The sequence below is a fragment of the Pinus tabuliformis genome, chromosome 6, assembly GCF_031772625.1.
Source record: "Pinus tabuliformis cultivar Carrire ecotype Pingquan chromosome 6, CPIR1, whole genome shotgun sequence".
NCBI classification, from domain to species: Eukaryota; Viridiplantae; Streptophyta; class Pinopsida; order Pinales; family Pinaceae; genus Pinus; species Pinus tabuliformis.
Window position 1 is genome coordinate 382372606 of NC_142292.1, and position 19208 is coordinate 382391813.

At 41.8% G+C, this 19208-nt stretch overlaps 1 protein-coding gene across 2 annotated transcripts in view; it reads left to right on the forward strand.

Annotated features, from left to right (window-relative positions):
* The first annotated feature begins 8600 nt into the window (after positions 1-8600).
* LOC149258917 (serine/threonine-protein kinase rio2-like) overlaps positions 8601-19208 on the forward strand; it is a 233179-nt gene continuing 222571 nt past the window's right edge. Inside the window, exon 1 of one of the 2 annotated variants that reach the window (XM_089416735.1) lies at positions 8601-9078. The gene's annotated coding sequence lies outside the window, so the exon portion shown is untranslated. The remainder of the gene's footprint in view (positions 9079-19208) is intronic. The other variant, XM_089416745.1, reaches the window with a different exon arrangement.

Here is a 19208-nt window from a genome sequence, read left to right on the forward strand (position 1 = left end):
TTAGAAAACAAAGTATAAACATGTTCAGAGAGAGCAAGAGTCATCACCCACGATAAGGGGTCACCCAAGTTAGTATGTTTATTGATGAGAATGAAGGCTTTCTAAAAGAAGTTGGGTACATATACTTATTGGGTGACAACTAAAACCCAATTGAATGGTATCCTTTCTTTTTATACCTTTGAAATTTATTTATAATATCCAATGTTGGCTACGTTAATTTTTTATTACAATTATAATAAATAATTTCATTTTATATATTTCTTTCAACTTAAACTGATTTCTGATATCTAATATCTAATAAATTGAATTATAATAATAATAATAAAAAATAAATAATTTTTTCCTAAACATATTGGATTAGGTGACAGTGAGTTATTGTGAACCACGTTTTTTAATTCTGCATGTTTGTTACCAGCCAGAAAGTACAAATATTTTAAATAACTCTGCAAGGAGAGTTGTTGATGTTGATTTGGGGTAGTATCGGATGTGCTCTAGCCATGAAAATTGGTGGAGAGGCTAAAGCATATGAGATCTCCAAGACCAAGAAATGGTTTGGGGAAATTCTACCTGGTGAAGGAGATATTAAAATAATTAATATTTTTAATGGGCTCTTAAGTCTAAACTTAGAAAAATAAAAATATTAATGGGTATTAATATAAAACTGGGTTAGAAGGTTCTAAATGACATGGATTAAGCCAAATCTAATCTTAGCCGTTTATTAGAGATGTAATCTCGGCCGTTGAAGACTCAACAGAAAAAGTATAAGAGAAGGTTTGAGGGTCAGTTGGAGACACATTGGAGTGATCAGTCAGTTCGATTTTCTAGAGCGGGGTTTGATAAGAGAAATCAAACCAGTGATCAGAGTTGCAGCGAGGGGCAGTGAGTGCAAGGCAGAGATAGTGCCGGGAGACCATTGCAGAGGCAGACGTAGAGCCAGAGGGAGCCATGCAAAGGCCAGCAGTGACTGCGCAGAGGCCTAGAGGGCCTGCGTGATTGACGCAGAGGCTGCAAAAGTGACACAGAGCCTCAGAGGGCTGACGCAGAGGCTAGGAGGGTTTATGCAATGCTTTAGAGAGGTGTTGGAGAGGGTTTTGTGGAGCAGACTTTCAGAATATCTGCTTCCCGAAGAGGGGTATTACTGCCAGATTATTTTCTCTGTCGGGTGAGCCAGTTTGACACCCAGTGTACTCAAGAAAAGTTGCTTAATAATAAAACCCTCGAACTGCTGCATCGATTTTGCCAAGTTGGGTTTTTCTGGGGACGATTGTCCAAAATAACGGTGTCCCTTGTGTGTTTGTCTATTTCTTTCAGCTGTTGGTCTGTAGATGGTTGAGACTGTATTGTATTTATTTCAGTATTTATATGGTTAAATAACTTGTTAGTAATTAAAACAAGTAGGCGAAATAAACCAGAGAATACAGAAAAATTTATAACGGCTAGTACTTAGAAATTTCAACATGGTATCAGAGGGTTGCAGATCACAGGAGAACTGAAGGCACCAACTGAATTAGAGAATTTGCAGCATAAACAGCTGTCCCGAGTGACAGAAGTTGTTCCTAATGAAAAAGCAACAGAGAAGGGTTGACGTAGAAGGCTTGCATCATCAGTTCGAGCCAGAGAAGGGGCCATCGCAGAAGCAGTGAGAGACTCACGAAGAGCCACGTCATCCTGCTCAGTCAAGTAGGAGTGATGCAGTTGGCTAGTGGAGCGATTTAGCCATTGCCGGGATTGCGCAGAGCCTATAGGCTCAGTTCTTCAGTTGCTGGGGCATAGGAAGCTATGGGTAGGTTGTGAAGTGTGAAGCTGGTGGGGTGTTGTTGCTGTTGAGGCAGAACAACACCCAATGGGACAAAACCAAGGTAGAAGGGAGTTGCTACCTAGACAGATTTCTAGCCAAGAAATCCAGATCAGTGGTGCAGGAGCAAAGGAGATTGTAGGGGTGCGATTCGAATGTTGGTAGAAGGATTTCCAAGAGGGAAATCGAGACTCAGAGGGAGTCGAAGAGAGAACTTCCAGGAGGGAAGTAGAGACTCAAAGGAGTCGAAAAGAAGAGCAGAGAGATGGCCATGAACAGACTGAGGGATCAGGACAGGCTGGACGGGGCGTCCAACTTTGTCATCTGGAAGGCCAAGATTCTGTATGTTCGAGATAGACATCGCATCAAGGCCTTCGCCTTGAGAACTGTGGCTATCTAGTCGACCTAGCTAATAATGAAAGGTATGAGGATGCGATGGCCAAGGCGAAATGCATAGTCCTTGATGGGGTCAAGGATCATGTGGTTCAGCATATTGCCGAGAAGAATATGGCAAAGGAAATGTGGGACACCTTGACGACATTGTATCAGGGCACTTCCGTGTAGATGAAGATGCTATTGGAGAATCAGCGGCGGTCATATCAAATGCAGAAGGGGGAACAGGTAGATCACTTCCTTAGTAGGTTGAAGGAGATTCGGGACCAACTGACTTCCATAGGGGCCACGTTGGATTAGGAGTTAATGGTGAGGACCACGCTGAACGCAGTATTCGAGGAGTGGGAGACATTTGTCCAAAGCATTTTGGGCAGAGAGAATCTTCCAGATTGGGAAGAATTGTGCGCAACTCTTTGCTAAGAAGAGATCGGATGGCTGACCAAGACGGGAAGTAATAGCAAAGGAGCCGGGGTCAAGAAAGGGGAGGAAGAGGGTGCAGCTCTGGCATTTGTGGGACAACAGGGGAAGAGGAAGAAAAAGGACCTCTCCAAGATAAAGTGCTTCAACTGTGGGGAACTGGGCCATTATGCAAACCAGTGGTTTAGGAAGAAGAATAAGGGAGAGGCGTCTGATTCCAAGGCAACTCTAGCGAAGGCGGAAAAGGAGGTAGAGGATGATGACGATTGTGCTATGAGTTCTCATATATCTCTAGAGAAAAGGTGGGGAGACATCGAGCTGTAGTAAGGAGGACTACAGGAGATGTGGGGCAGGATCCTTGAGGTACCAAACTCTTGGATCATATCCGGCTACGGGAGCCCTGAAGTGACAGTAGCAAGATGGCAGATGTTGGTAGAAGTGGATGCGGATGGAGTGGCAGAGAGTGCTAGAGTGCAGTAGTCCCTGGCAACGCAGAGAGGGTTGCAGCAGTGCGAGAGGCACAAAGGAGGTTGCAGCAGTGCAGGAAGGCACAAAGGTGTTTGCAGCAGTGCGAGAGGCACAAAGTTGTTGCAGCAGTGCAGAGGTAGCAGAGGGAGCACATGATAGCGACAGAGAGAGCTTCAACATCAAGAGGGTTTCTAGCTTGACAAGGATGTCAGTGGTTGGGTAGATCAGTTACCATTGTCTCAGTAACTGAGTTGCAGTGCAGCCGTAGCAGTGGTGGTGCTATAGGCAGCACGATGCAACATGAGGAGAGAGGGTTGTAGTGCAAATGCAGTGTTGGGAAGAAGGACCAACAACAACACAGATGTAGAGGAGTTGCCGTACAGATGTAGCAGTGGTAGTGGTAAAGCCATGGGCAGCAGTACAGGACACAACAGTGCAGAGGATGTTGGGTAGGAAGGCCAAGCATCAACACAGGTACCGTTGCCGGATGATCACAGTGATGCTCAGTGGTGGAGTATTATTAGAGCACATTCCTCGCTAAGAGGGAGTGTTGATTTGGGGTAGCATCGGATGTGCTTTAGCCATGGAAATTGGTGGAGAGGCTAAAGCACATGAGATCTTCAAGACCCAGAAATGGTTTGGGGAAATTCTATCCGGTGAAGGAGATATTAAAATAATTAATATTTTTAATGGGTTCCTAAATCTAAACTTAGGAAAATAAAAATATTAATGGGTATTAATATAAAACTGGGTTAGAAGGTTCTAAATGACATGGATCAAGCCAAATCTAATCGTAGCCGTTGATTAGAGATGTAATCTAGGTCGTTGAAGACTCAACCGAAAAAGTATAAGAGGAGGCTTGAGGGTTAGTTGGAGACACACCAGAGTGATTAGTCAGTTCGACTTTCTAGAGCGGGGTTTGCTAAGAGAAATCAAACCAGTGATTAGAGTTGTAGGGAGGGGTTGAGAGTGCAATGCAGAGAGGCAGACGCAGAGCCAGAGAGGCAGACACAGAGCCAGAGAGAGCCATGCAGAGGCCAACAGTGATTGCGTAGAGGCTCAGAGGGCTTGTGTGATTGACACAGAGGCTGCAGAAGTGACGCAAAGGGCTAGAGAGGTTGCATGCAGAGCCTCAGAGGGCTGACGCAGAGGGTTTCAGGCTGACGCAGTGCTTCAAAGAGGTGCTGGAGAGGGTTTCGTGGAGCAAACTTTCAGAATATCTGCTTCCAAAGAGAGGTATTACTGCCAGATTATTTTCTCTGTCGGGTGAGCCAATTTGGCACCCAGTGTACTCAAGAAAAGCTGCTTAATAATAAAACCCTCAGAACTGCTACACTGATTTTCCCAAGTTGGGTTTTTCCGGGGACGATTGTCCAAAAATAATGGTGTCCCTTGTGTGTTTGTCTATTTCTTTCAGTTGTTGATCTGTAGATGGTTGAGACTATATTGTGTTTATTTCAATATTTATATGGTTAAATAACTTGTTAGTAATTAAAACAAGTAGGCGAAATAAATCAGAGAATATAGAAAAATTTCTAACAGGTAATACTTAGAAATTTCAATAGCTGATAGACATGTAGTTAACATCACCTTATCTTTCTTTTCTTTCTGTTGCATTACCACCTCCTCACAACTATTCATTGACAATGCTAAATGCAAATAATGCAATTCACGTTCTTCAAGCCAAGCAACTGGATTAAGGTTACAGGGAACTTTAGCTTTGGATGTGTGTTAGGATGAAATGCTGGCAAATATTCTACTAGGAGGGCTTACCCTGCAACCAATGCCTATGTCTTTGCTATTGGTGCTTCTTACATTGGTTTCACCATTTGATCTATATATGAAACTAAATATTGGTGCTTCTTACACTAGTTTCGCCATATATATATATATATGCGTTGTTGGATATTCATTTGTTGTATCAATGTCGACAGTTGCTCAAGAGTCAACGGGTACTTATGGATATGCTTACCTTGCTGTTGCTGCTTTTGGGTTTGAGCATTTACAAGCAATGTTTCAACATAGTCAAGGTGAACTACATGTTCTTGTATATACAAACAAAAAAAATCATCTCTAACACTGTCTATACAAAAATAATACTAAACAAAAAGGTTAGAAGGAAGATTGCATATTGTAGATAATGCAGTATGAATATTAAATGATGTAATCTAAAGACAAGTAGAAGCATAACTAATTTGAAGAAAATAAAATGCTCTCACACTAATGCAATTTAAATAAAATGTTCAAGCAGTAAATGCTTTGATTTTTGCAATAATGCTTTAAGCCTGTGTTGTGGCGGCTGTAAAACCCTCCAAAATTTTGGAGCCTATTGTGGATCCTATGATCGGTCGTTCCTTAGTCACTTATTGGTAAGCTCATGATTTCAAGCTCACTTCCTAAATCTTAAGAGTCATTCACGTGTTTATCTTTATATAGTATGTGTCATCTTTGGGCATGGGGATTATCGCTTGTCATGCAAAGGTAAGTTTGTTTTGCTTCAAGGGGAAATCTTTGTGAGAATGGGTTGTTTTCATCACATAGACATGTTTCACACTCATTTCACGCACTCTTGCACAAGTGTCACCTTTATCCTCCCAAAGTCTATCATTGGAGCCGTACTTGTCATAAGCTGCCACAAAGGTTGTTGCATTAAGCGAAGTATGTTTTTATATGTTTTGGATGGTCTATTTTGTTTCACTAAGTGTTCAAGTGTGTGATCGTAGTCAAGTTCTATCACTATTCACATTGGTTCCACTGATCCCACAGTTAGCCAAATTCCAGAGTTTCCTTAGCAACCTAGCCTCATCCAACTTTTTTGAATTGTGCACTTCGCATTTGCAACGCTCAAGCTTTTTCCCTTGCCTGCTTGAACTACGCAATGCGCAGAAATCCCAACCTCCCTTGCCATCCAAAACTGCGCAGTGGCTTCACCTAGTGTCCTTCCCTCAACTGGAAACCATTGTCACTAGAATCTGCATAGTCTTGTCCCTCAGGCATCTCAGCTGCCCAGTCCACCTTGCATCCTGAAACTGCACAGATGTGTCCTCCCAGGGCCTCATCCCGCAGTAGCCACTGCCCGCTTAAACTGCGTAATTGTGTCTCTTAGTGGCCACGATGAAGGATGACGTGCTAGATGACTTTCAAGGAGCTGAGGAGAAAGATAAGGAGACTGAGGAACCCAGGGTATGATAGAAGATTGGGACCGCATGAAGACTCCATCTGATGCATAACCCTTTGGAGGGTAGGTATGGAAAACAAAACACATCTTTTGAAATACACCTCTTAGTGTAGCATGAAGGACCACTTATCATTGTCATATCATTATGTCTTCAATGACATGCATGGTTGCAAGCACTGACAATCATCCCATGTGTTTCCTCTAAGCGTCTTGCTCCGTTCAGTTGTTGGATCAATTGTCGTATTTTAGCATGTTTGGTTGTTATGTCATGTTTGCGAACCTTTCTTATTGACCTCGAAGGCTGGTCTTTGTGTATACAAGTTGTCCTAGCCATGTAAACACTTGTCACACTCATCACAAAGTTTTAAGCACTGTCGCACAAGTGTCGTCCTAAAGTCTATCTTAAGTGTTGCACTTGTCGCTTTTTGTCTTAGGACAGTGTCACAGAGGGTAATACTTTGTCTTGTTGTTCTGGTGGTCTATGTTTTCGTGTCATCGAAGTATGCTAAGTGTGTGATCACAATCTCAAGTTCCTCACAAGTTCACTTGCCTCCCACACTTAGACATTTTTTCGAAAATCCTCCCGACTAGGCAACTCTCTTTCACCGGGCCCCGACTGAACTGTGTACTGCACAGTCTCAGCCCTTTGTGATGCAACCCTGCTGCCTGGAACTGTGTAGTGCGCAGTCACTATCCCCCAGGGCAGTGGCACTACGCAATTTCAGAGTTAAGCAGACTGCCTTCATCCCCAGAATTGTGCAGTGGTTCCTCTGAGCATGACCTGAACTGTGCATTTCGCAAGATCGATCATCAAGCTTCCTCCCTTGCTTGCTGCAACCCCGCAATGTGCAGAGAACCCGACCTGTCTTGCCTCCCAAAATTGCGCAGAAGTGTTCCCCAGTGCCCTCCCTCAGCCAGGACTCACTGATCTCAAAAATTGCGTAGATCATGTCCTCCCAGGCCCCTCTGTTGCCCAGTCCTGCCTTGCCTTTGAAAACTGCGCAGACCTACCTCCCAAGGTCCCATCTTGCAACAACCACTAACTGTCCCAACTGTGCAATCCCGTCTCCCAGTGGTCTCGGTGCAATTTTTCCCGGCAGTGAAGACTGTGCTTAGGAGTTCCTCAGCCAAGCCTAGGTTGCACTCTGCGCAGTCTCAGTGACTAGTCTCCCTCCCTGTCACCTAGAATTGTGCAATCTCGTCTCCCAGTGGCCTCGGTGCAATTTTGCCTAGCAGTGAAGACTGTGCTCAGGAGTTCCTCAACCAAGCCTGGGTTGCGCTCTGCGCAGTCTCAGCGACTAGTCTCCCTCTCTGTCACCTAGAATTGCGCAGTTATTGGGCCCTCTTTCCCAGCCTGTCACCTATCTCGAGCTTAGTGCATGGATAATAGTGCATCATCTTAGACTAGGGAGTTTTTGGATTTGATGTCATCTCGTCATGAGAATTCCAGGAACAGATACACTGTTAGATCATGGCGAGGCGATGAAGAAGGAGGAGGAGCGAACATGCTAGAAGACTCACTTACAATTGGATGGACAAAGAAGCTTATCAAGTACAAGCAAAGGGAACACATGCATGCAACCACCTCTCAAGACCAAAGATCATTGAAGACCCCGCATCATCAAGCTATGCGGAGGAGAAGAGAAAGCACATCCAAGAACACATCTATCACTCAGCAGCAACAACAACTTGACATTGCCACCTCAACAAGCTAGTCCATGTCAGTAGTGTCATGTCAAGTCGTGTCATGAGTTGTCAAAGGCCACATCACTATTATGGGCCATGTATATTGTAAATCGAATGTAATGTAAAGTGGAAGTCCAATGGACACACTTGAATATGAGGAGTCATGTCAGTTGAAAATTCATAGGAAGTTGAATAATCATGATGGTAGTTGAAGAGTCACAAGGGTCAAGCATCACCCCTTGGTTATATATACCCCCTCATTGTATTGATTAAAGGAATTTTCACCTTGGCTCCTCCCACGAAGCATAGAGAGTTTCAGTCAGTTCTTTGAGGAGCAAGGAGTGGTTCCAATGTCCCACTACTGGGGCTAGTGATATATGATGTAAATATGTGTCTTGGAGCTTTTACTTAATACAAAATCTTGTTTAGGCCAACACGTTTCCATGTATGACTTGTGGATGTTTGTAAGACTATCCTTTGAGCATTTGTAATTCATGTTTGTTTCACATGTACTAAGATAATTGAATTATTTCGGTTGTTTTCGTACTTACTTTATTGGGAATGTGTTGTATTGGTTATCACTGTTTCTCCTCCTCGTGGACTACTCCGCAAGATACTAGACAGACCTTTCTCGCTTATTGGTTATAAATTCTGACTATGTTCCGAAGGTAAAAGTTGAAACTTTACCTCAGTTGTAACTCCGTAAGTCCTGCAGAGGCAGGACAATTAATTACAAAATCGTATGAAAACCATTGCGACGTCTATAGCTACTGGACCTGTCTTGGAAGTAATTGACAGTTGAAACGCTGGCTGTACGATTTTATAAAGGAGAACAAGGCAACTGCAATCAGGGTTCCAGGCTCCAACCTCGAGAGATATCAGGGAATTTCTCCGGCCGGTGGCAGCCCTTCACGCGACATTTGCTTATATTATTTAATTTTTTTAGACGGGTAACTTTAACTTTGCCCTTCTAAGACGTGCCAGACGCCTCTAGACGGGCTGTGACGTATTCAATTTTGAACATTGAATCGCATGCCATTGGCACCCTTCGTACCTCCTGTGGAGCTTGGCTTTCCTGTGACTCGAACCCTGATCGCTAGTCTCTTCGAATCATTTCATTATGAAGTCATGGCGTCGATGAGTAAGTCAAGAACCAACACTTTAAGTTTTGGCATTTATATTTTAAGTTCTCATTCGGGTTTGCAGGTAAAGTTACCTATTGTAGATGGGATTTTGAGCTTCTTTCTCTGTTAGTTTTGCTTATTTGGATACTTACGTTATTTGGATACGCCTCACTTCACTTCAGACTTTCATATTTTGTACAAGGGATTATTTAACTTCAACGAATGATTTTCTGAGATATAATGTCATCTGGTTATCTATATTACTCTTTATCTTTATCTGCTTAAAAGTTGTCGCTACAGGTTTGTTGATTATGCCCAGTTCATTCTGTGTAGGTTTCTTGTAAGAGAGGATAATCTTGAAATTTTCTTCTTATGTCATAACCCATACCCACTCAATGTGCCCGACAGGATAACAGGACCTGATTTCCTTCGGGTTCTGGCCCTACCCATATGGTTCTTGGACCCCTACAAGCTTAGGTTCTGGACTACCCTTCAACAATTTTTGGTTTGTTGTTCTAGGGTTAACTAGTTCCTAACCATTCTCCCTAAATTTCCATGGCTTAGGTTTTCTTGAAAGGGATTTTTATCATCCAATACCCTAATGTTTTTGTCCACTACCTCTCAGTATTTTTCCATAGGTGAGTATCTTTCAGTGCACCGAGCCGCTAAAAAAAACTGATAGGCAAACTCAAGTAAAACTTGAAATTTCAAATCTTGTCTAATTTCATTATTTCAGACTCACACAGAGAACAAAGATTTAATTGAATACTAAAAAAAAAAACACATGCGTATGCCAAGGCAGGCAACAGTTTATAATTTTGTTCTCACATTTATTCTGCATACACAATCTCAGACAGATACCAATTTCCATAAACTTCCATCGAAATATGTGTTTTGGGATTCTTTCCATCCAACAGAGAAAACTTACAATATCCTTGACGGAGACAATATCCTTGACGGAGACATATTCTCGCAGGGTGTTTTGATTCTATATCTGTCTGTGAGCAATTCATTCCATGGAGAATTTGTTATTAGTAAGCAAGATGTCCATTGAGAATGAGAAATTACATCTGATAACACCAGACATGGATGTAACTCAGGGAAGCGGGAACCGAATCACCATGTGTATAAATAATCTCGATACGCCACATGAATATAATTTTTATTTGCAACTTTTCTTATTATCCCGCACATTCATTTCTTATTATTATACATTTACAACTTTTGTTATTAAAATCCAAATATATGTTACAAGTGAAATAATAATAATCCAATTTATGACCTTTCAAAAAATCGTTTCCAAAAATAGTTGAGTTTTACTTCTCAATTTGCATGGAAAACATAGGTTTACTTGTCCCCCAACAAACTTAGGTTCTAGACTACCCTTAAACAAATTTTGGTTTGTTGTTCTAGCGTTGACTAGTTCCTAGCCATTCTCCCTAAATTCCCATGGCTTAGGTTTTCTTGAAAGGAATTTTTATCATCCAATACCCTAATGTTTTTGTCCACTACTTCTCAGTATTTTCCATAGGTGAGTATCTCTCAGTGCACTGAGCAGCTAAAAAAAACTGTTAGGCAAACTCAAGTAAAACTTGAAATTTCAAATCTTGTCTATTTTTATTATTTCAGACTCATGTAGAGAACAAAGATTTAATTGAATACTAAATTAAAAACACATGCGTGTGCCAAGGCAGGCAACAGATTATAACTTTGTTCTCACATTTAGTCTGCATACACAATCTCAGACAGATATCAATTTCTATAAACTTCCATCGAAATATGTGTTTTGGGATTCTTTCCATCCAACAGAGAAAACTTACAATATTCTCGATGAAGACATATTCTCGCAGGGTGTTTCAATTCTACATCTGTGAGCAATTCATTCCATGGAGAATTTGTTATTAGTAAGCAAGATGTCCATTGATAATGGGAAACTACATCTAATAACACCAGACATGGATGTAACTTAGGGAAGTGAGAACTGAATCACCACATGTATAAATAATCTCGATACGCCACATGAATACAATTTATGTTTGCAACTTTTCTTATTATCCAGCGCATTTATTTCTTATTATTATAAATTTACAACTTTGGTTGTTAAAATCCAAATATATGTTACAAGTGAAATAATAATAATCCAATTTATGATCTTTCAAAAAATTATTTCCAAAAATAGTTGAGTTTTACTTCTCAATTTGCATCGAAAACATAAGTTTACTTGCCCCCCTACAAACTTAGGTTATGGACTACCCTTCAACAAATTTTGGTTTGTTGTTCTAGGGTTAACTAGTTCCTAGCCATTCTCCCTAAATTTCCATGGCTTAGGTTTTCTCGAAAGGGATTTTTATCATCCAATATCGTAATGTTTTTGTCCACTACTGCTCATTATTTTTCCATAGGTGAGTATCTCTTAGTGCACCGAGAAGCTAAACAAAAACTGTTAGGCAAACTCAAATAAAACTTGAAATTTCAAATCTTGTCTATTTTCATTATTTCAGACTCACGTAGAGAACAAAGATTTAATTGAATACTAAATTAAAAAACATGCGAATGCCAAGGCAGGCAACATATTATAACTTTGTTGATTGTTCTCACATTTAGTCTGCATACACAATCTCAAACAGATACCAATTTCCATAAACTTCCATCGAAATATGTGTTTTGGGATTCTTTCCATCCAACAGAGAAAACTTACAATATCCTCGACGAAGACATATTCTCGCAGGGTGTTTCGGTTCTACATCTGTGAGCAATTCATTCCATGGAGAATTTGCTATTAGTAAGCAAGATGTCCATTGATAATGGGAAACTACATCTAATAACACCAGACATGGATGTAACTCAGGGAAGCGAGAACCGAATCACCATGTGTATAAATAATCTCAATGCACCACATGAATACAATTTATATTTGCAGCTTTTCTTATTAACCTGCACATTTATTTCTTATTATTATACATTTACAACTTTTGTTATTAAAATCCAAATATATGTTACAAGTGAAATAATAATAATCCAATTTATGACCTTTCTAAAAATTATTTCCAAAAATAGTTGAGTTTTTCTTCTCAATTTGCATGGAAAACATAAGTTTATTTCTTTATGTTTGTTTTTCAATTAATTGTCAATAATTTAGAAAACAAAGTATAAACATGTTCAGAGAGAGGAAGAGTCATCGCCCACGATAAGGGGTCACCCAAGTTAGTATGTTTATTGATGAGAATGAAGGCTTTCTAAAAGAAGTTGGGTACATATACTTATTGGGTGACAACTAAAACCCAATTGAATGATATCCTTTCTTTTTATACCTTTGAAATTTATTTATAATATCCAATGTTGGCTACGTTAATTTATTATTACAATTATAATAAATAATTTCATTTTATATATTTCGTTCAACTTAAACTGATTTCCGATATCTAATATCTAATAAATTGAATTATAATAATAATAATAATAAATAAATAATTTTTTCCTAAACATATTGGATTAGGTGACAGTGAGTTATTGTGAACCACGATTTTTAATTCTGCATGTTTGTTACCAGCCAGAAAGTACAAATATTTTAAATAACTCTGCAAGGAGAGTTGCTGATGTTGATTTGGGGTAGCATCGGATGTGCTCTAGCCATGAAAATTGGTGGAGAGGCTAAAGCATATGAGATCTCCAAGACCAAGAAATGGTTTGGGGAAATTCTACCCGGTGAAGGAGATATTAAAATAATTAATATTTTTAATGGGTTCCTATGTCTAAACTTAGGAAAATAAAAATATTAATGGGTATTAATATAAAACTGGGTTAGAAGGTTCTAAATGACATGGATCAAGCCAAATGTAATCTTAGCTGTTTATTAGAGATGTAATCTCGGCCGTTGAAGACTCAACATAAAAAGTATAAGAGGAGGCTTGAGGGTCAGTTAGAGACACACCAGAGTGATCAGTCAGTTCGATTTTCTAGAGTGAGGTTTGATAAGAGAAATCGAACCAGTGATCAGAGTTGCAGCGAGGGGCAGTGAGTGCAAGGCAGAGATAGTGTTGGGAGACCATTGTAGAAGCAGACATAGAGCCAGAGGGAGCCACGCAAAGGCCAGCAGTGACTGCGCAGAGGCCCAGAGGGCCTGCGTGATTGACGCAGAGGCTGTAGAAGTGACACAGAGCCTCAGAGGGCTGACGCAGAGGCCAGGAGGGCTGATGCAATGCTTTAGAGAGGTGCTGGAGAGGGTTTTGTGGAGCAGACTTTCAGAATATTTGCTTCCCGAAGAGAGGTATTATTGCTAGATTATTTTCTCTGTCGGGTGAGCCAGTTTGGCACCCAGTGTACTCAAGAAAAGTTGCTTAATAATAAAACCCTTGAACTGCTGCACCGGTTTTCCCAAGTTGGGTTTTTCTGGGGAGGATTGTCCAAAAATAACGGTGTCCCTTGTGTGTTTGTCTATTTCTTTCAACTGTTGGTCTGTAGATGGTTGAGACTGTATTGTATTTATTTCAGTATTTATATGGTTAAATAACTTGTTAGTAATTAAAACAAGTAGGCGAAATAAACCAGAGAATACAGAAAAATTTCTAATGGGTAGTACTTAGAAATTTCAACATGGTATCAGAGGGTTGCAGATCACAGGAGAGCTGAAGGCACTAACTGAATCGGAGAATTTGCAGCAGAAACAGCTGTCCCGAGTGACAGAAGTTGTTCCTAATAAAAAAGCAACAGAGAAGGGTTGACGTAGAAGGCCTGCATCATCAGTTCGAGCCAGAGAAGGGGCCATTGCAGACGCAGTGAGAGACTCACGAAGAGCTACGTCATCCTGCTCAGTCAAGTAGGAGTGATGCAGTTGGCTAATGGAGCGATTCAGCCACTGCCGGGATTGCGCAGAGCCTAAAGGCTCAGTTCTTCAATTGCTGGGGCATAGGAAGCAATGGGTAGGTTGTGAAGTGTGAAGCTGGTGGGGTGCTGTTGTTGTTGAGGCAGAACAACACCCAACGGGACAAAACCAAGGTAGAAGGGAGTCACTACCTAGGCGGATTTCTAGCCAAGAAATCCAGATCAGTGTTGCAGGAGCAAAGGAGATTGGAGAGGTGCGATTCAAATGTTGGTAGAAGGATTTCCAAGAGGGAAATCGAGACTCATAGGGAGTCGAAGAGAGAACTTCTAGGATGGAAGTAGAGACTCAAAGGAGTCGAAAAGAAGAGCAGAGAGATGGCCATGAACGGACTGAGGGATCAGGACAGGCTGGACGGGGTGTCCAACTTTGTCATCTGGAAGGGCAGGATCCTGTTTGTTCTAGATAGACATCGCATCAAGGCCTTCGCCTTAAGAATCGTGGCTATCTAGTCGACCCAGCTAATAATGAAAGGTATGAGGATGCGATGGCCAAGGCGAAATGCATAATCCTTGATGGGGTCAAGGATCATGTGGTTCAGCATATTGCCGAGAAGAATATGGCAAAGGAAATGTGGGACACCTCGACGACATTGTATCAGGGCACTTCCGTGTAGAAGAAGATGCTATTGGAGAATCAGCGGCGGTCATATCAAATGTAGAAGGGGGAACAGGTAGATCACTTCCTCAGCAGGTTGAAGGAGATTCAGGACCAACTGACTTCCATAGGGGCCACGTTGGATCAGGAGTTAATGGTGAGGACCACGCTGAACGCAGTATCCGAGGAGTGGGAGACATTTGTCCAAAGCATTTTGGGCAGAGAGAATCTTCCAGATTGGGAAGAATTGTGCGCAACTCTTTGCTAAAAAGAGATCGGACAGCTGACCAAGACGGGAAGTAATAGCAAAGGAGCCAGGGTCAAGAAAGAGGAGGAAGAGGATGCAGCTTTGGCATTTGCGGGACAACAGGGGAAGAGGAAGAAAAAGGACCTCTCCAAGATAAAGTGCTTCAACTGTGGGGAACTGGGCCATTATGCAAACCAGTGGTTGAGGAAGAAGAATAAGGGAGAGGCGTATGATTCCAAGGCAACTCTAGCGAAGGCGAAAAAGGAGGTAGAGGATGATGATGATTGTGCTATGAGTGCTCATATACCTCTAGAGAAAAGGTGGGGAGACATCGAGCTGTAGTCAGGAGGACTACAGGAGATGTGGGGCAGGATCCTTGAGGTACCCAAACTCTTGGATCATATCCGGCTACGGGAGCCCCGAAGTGACAGTGGCAAGATGGCGGATGTTGGTAGAAGCGGATGCAGATGGAGCGGCATAGAGTGCTAGAATGCAGTAGTCCCTGGCAACGAAGAGAGGGTTGTAGCAGTGTGAGAGGCACAAAGGAGGTTGCAGCAGTGCAAGAAGGCACAAAGGAGGTTGCAGCAGTGCAGGAAGGCACAAAGATGTTTGCAGCAGTGCGAGAGGCACAAAGTTATTGCAGCAGTGCAGAGGGAGCACAGGATAGCAACAGGGTGAGCTTCAGCATCAGGAGGGTTTCTAGCCTGACAAGGATGTCAGTGGTTGGGTAGATCAGTTACCATTTTCTCAGTAACTGAGTTGCAGTGCAGCAGTAGCAGTGGTGGTGCTATAGGCAGCACGATGCAACATGAGGAGAGAGGGCTGTAGTGCAGATGCAGTGTTGGGAGGAAGGACCAGAGACAACACAAATGTAGAGGAGCTGCCATACAGATATAGCAGTGGCAGTGGTAGAGCCATGGGCAGCAATACAGGACACAACAGTGCAGAGGATGTTGGGTAGGAAGGCCAAGCATCAACACAGGTGCCGTTGCCGGATGATCACAGTGATGCGCAGTGGTGGAGTATTATTAGAGCACATTCCTCGCTAAGGGGGAGTGTTGATTTGGGGTAGCATCGGATGTGCTTTAGCCATGGAAATTGGTGGAGAGGCTAAAGCACATGAGATCTCCAAGACCCAGAATGGTTTGGGGAAATTCTACCTGGTGAAGGAGATATTAAAATAATTAAAATTTTTAATGGGTTCCTAAATCTAAACTTAGGAAAATAAAAATATTAATGGGTATTAATATAAAACTGGGTTAGAAGGTTCTAAATGACATGGATCAAGTCAAATCTAATCGTAGTCGTTGATTAGAGATGTAATCTCGGCCGTTGAAGACTCAACCGAAAAAGTATAAGAGGAGGCTTGAGGGTTAGTTGGAGACACACCAGAGTGATCAGTCAGTTCGATTTTCTAGAGCGGGGTTTGTTAAGAGAAATCGAACTAGTGATTAGAGTTGTAGGGAGGGGCTGTGAGTGCAATGCAGAGAGGCAGACGCAGAGCCAGAGAGGCAGACACAGAGCCAGAGGGAGCCATGCAGAGGCCAACAGTGATTGCGCAGAGGCTCAGAGGGCCTGTGCGATTGACGCAGAGGTTGCAGAAGTGACGCAAAGGGCTAGAGAGGTTGCGTGCAGAGCCTCAGAGGGCTGACGTAGAGGGTTTCAGGCTGACGCAGTGCTTCAAAGAGGTGCTGGAGAGGGTTTCGTGGAGCAGACTTTCAGAATATCTGCTTCCGAAGAGAGGTATTACTGCCAGATTATTTTCTCTGTCGGGTGAGCCAGTTTGGCACCCAGTGTACTCAAGAAAAGTTGCTTAATAATAAAACCCTCAGAACTGCTGCACTGATTTTCCCAAGTTGGGTTTTTCCGGGGACGATTGTCTAAAAATAATGGTCTCCCTTATGTGTTTGTCTATTTCTTTCAGCTGTTGATCTGTAGATGGTTGAGACTATATTGTGTTTATTTCAGTATTTATATGGTTAAATAACTTGTTAGTAATTAAAACAAGTAGGCGAAATAAACCAGAGAATATAGAAAAATTTCTAACGCGTAATACTTAGAAATTTCAATCGCCGATAGACATGTAGTTAACATCACCTTATCTTTCTTTTCTTTCTGTTGCATTACCACCTCCTCACAACTATTCATTGACAATGCTAAATGCAAATAATGCAATTCATGTTCTTCAAGCTAAGCAACTGGATTAAGGTTACAGGGAACTTTAGCTTTGGATGTACGTCTGTATGAGATGCTAGCAAAGATTCTACTAGGAGGGCTTACCTTGCAACCAATGCCTATGTCTTTGCTATTGGTGCTTCTTACATTGGTTTCACCATTTGATCTGTATATGAAACTAAATATTGGTGCTTCTTACACTAGTTTCGCCATATATATATATATGCGTTGTTGGATATTCATTTGTTGTATCAATGTCGACAGTTGCTCAAGAGTCAACGGGTACTTATGGATATGCTTACCTTGCTGTTGCTGCTTCTGGGTTTGAGCATTTACAAGCGATGTTTCAACATAGTCAAGGTGAACTACATGTTCTTGTATATACAAACAAAAAAAAATCATCTCTAACACTGTCTATGCAAAAATAATACTAAACAAAAAGGTTAGAAGGAAGATTGCATATTGTAGATAATGCAGTATGAATATTAAATGATGTAATCTAAAGACAAGTAGAAGCATAACTAATTTGAAGAAAATAAAATGCTCTCACACTAATGCAACTTAAATAAAATGTTCAAGCAGTAAATTCTTTGATTTTTGCAATAATGCCTTAAGCCTGTGTTGTGGCGGCTGTAAAACCCTCCAAAATTTTGGAGGAGCCTATTGTGGATCCTATGATCGGTCGTTCCTTAGTCACTTATTGGTAAGCTCATGATTTCAAGCTTACTTCCTAAATCTTAAGAGTCGTTCACGCATTTATCTTTATATACTAATATAGTATGTGTCATCTTTGGGCATGGGGATTATCGCTTGCCATGCAAAGGTAAGTTTGTTTTGCTTCAAGGGGAAATCTTTGTGAGAATGGGTTGTTTTCATCACATAGACATGTTTCACACTCACTTCACGCACTCTTGCACAAGTGTCACCTTTATCCTCCCAAAGTCTATCATCGGAACCGTACTTGTCATAAGCTCCCACAAAGGTTGTTGCATTAAGCGAAGTATGTTTTTATATGTTTTGGATGGTCTATTTTGTTTCACTAAGTGTTCAAGTGTGTGATCGTAGTCAAGTTCTATCACTATTCACATCGGTTCCACTGATCCCACACTTAGCCAAATTCCAGAGTTTCCTTAGCAACCTAGCCTCATCCAACTTTTCTGAATTGTACACTTCGCATTTGCAACCCCCAAGCTTTTCCCCTTGCCTGCTTGAACTACGCAATGCGCAGAAATCCCAACCTCCCTTGCCATCCAAAACTGCGCAGTGGCTTCACCTAGTGTCCTTCCCTCAACTGGAAACCATTGTCACTAGAATTTGCATAGTCTTGTCCCTCAGGCATCTCAGCTGCCCAGTCCACCTTGCATCCTGAAACTGCACAGATGTGTCCTCCCAGGGCCTCATCCTGCAGCAGCCACTGCCCGCTTAAACTGCGTAATTGTGTCTCTTAGTGGCCACAATGAAGGATGACATGCTAGATGACTTTCAAGGTGCCGAGGAGAAAGATAAGGAGACTGAGGAACCCAGGGTATGATAGAAGATCGGGACCTCATGAAGACTCCATCTAATGCATAACCCTTTGGAGGGTAGGTATGGAAAACAAAACACATCTTTTGAAATACACCTCTTAGTGTAGCATGAAGGACCACTTATCATTGTCATATCATTATGTCTTCAATGACATGCATGGTTGCAAGCACTGACAATCATCCCATGTGTTTCCTCTAAGCGTCTTGCTCCCTTCACTTGTTGGATCAATTGTCGTATTTTGGCATGTTTGGTTGTTATGTCATGTTTTTGAACCTTTCTGGTGACCTCGAAGGTTGGTCTTTGTGTATACAAGTTGTCCTAGCCATGTAAACACTTGTCACACTTATACACAAAGTTTTAAGCACTGTCGCACAAGTGTCGTCCTAGAGTCTATCTTAAGTGTTGCACTTGTCGCTTTTTGTCTTAGGATAGTCTCACAGAGGGTAATACTTTGTCTTGTTGTTCCGGTGGTCTATGTTGTCGTGTCATCGAAGTATGCTAAGTGTGTGATCACAATCTCAAGTTCCTCACAAGTTCACTTGCCTCCCACACTTAGACATTTTTTCGAAAATCCTCCCGACCAGGCAACTCTCTTTTATCGGGCCCCGACTGAATTGTGTACTGCACAGTCTCAGTCCTCTGTGATGCAACCCTACTGCCTGGAACTGTGTAGTGCGCAGTCACTATCCCCCAGGGTAGTGGCACTATGCAATTTCAGAGTT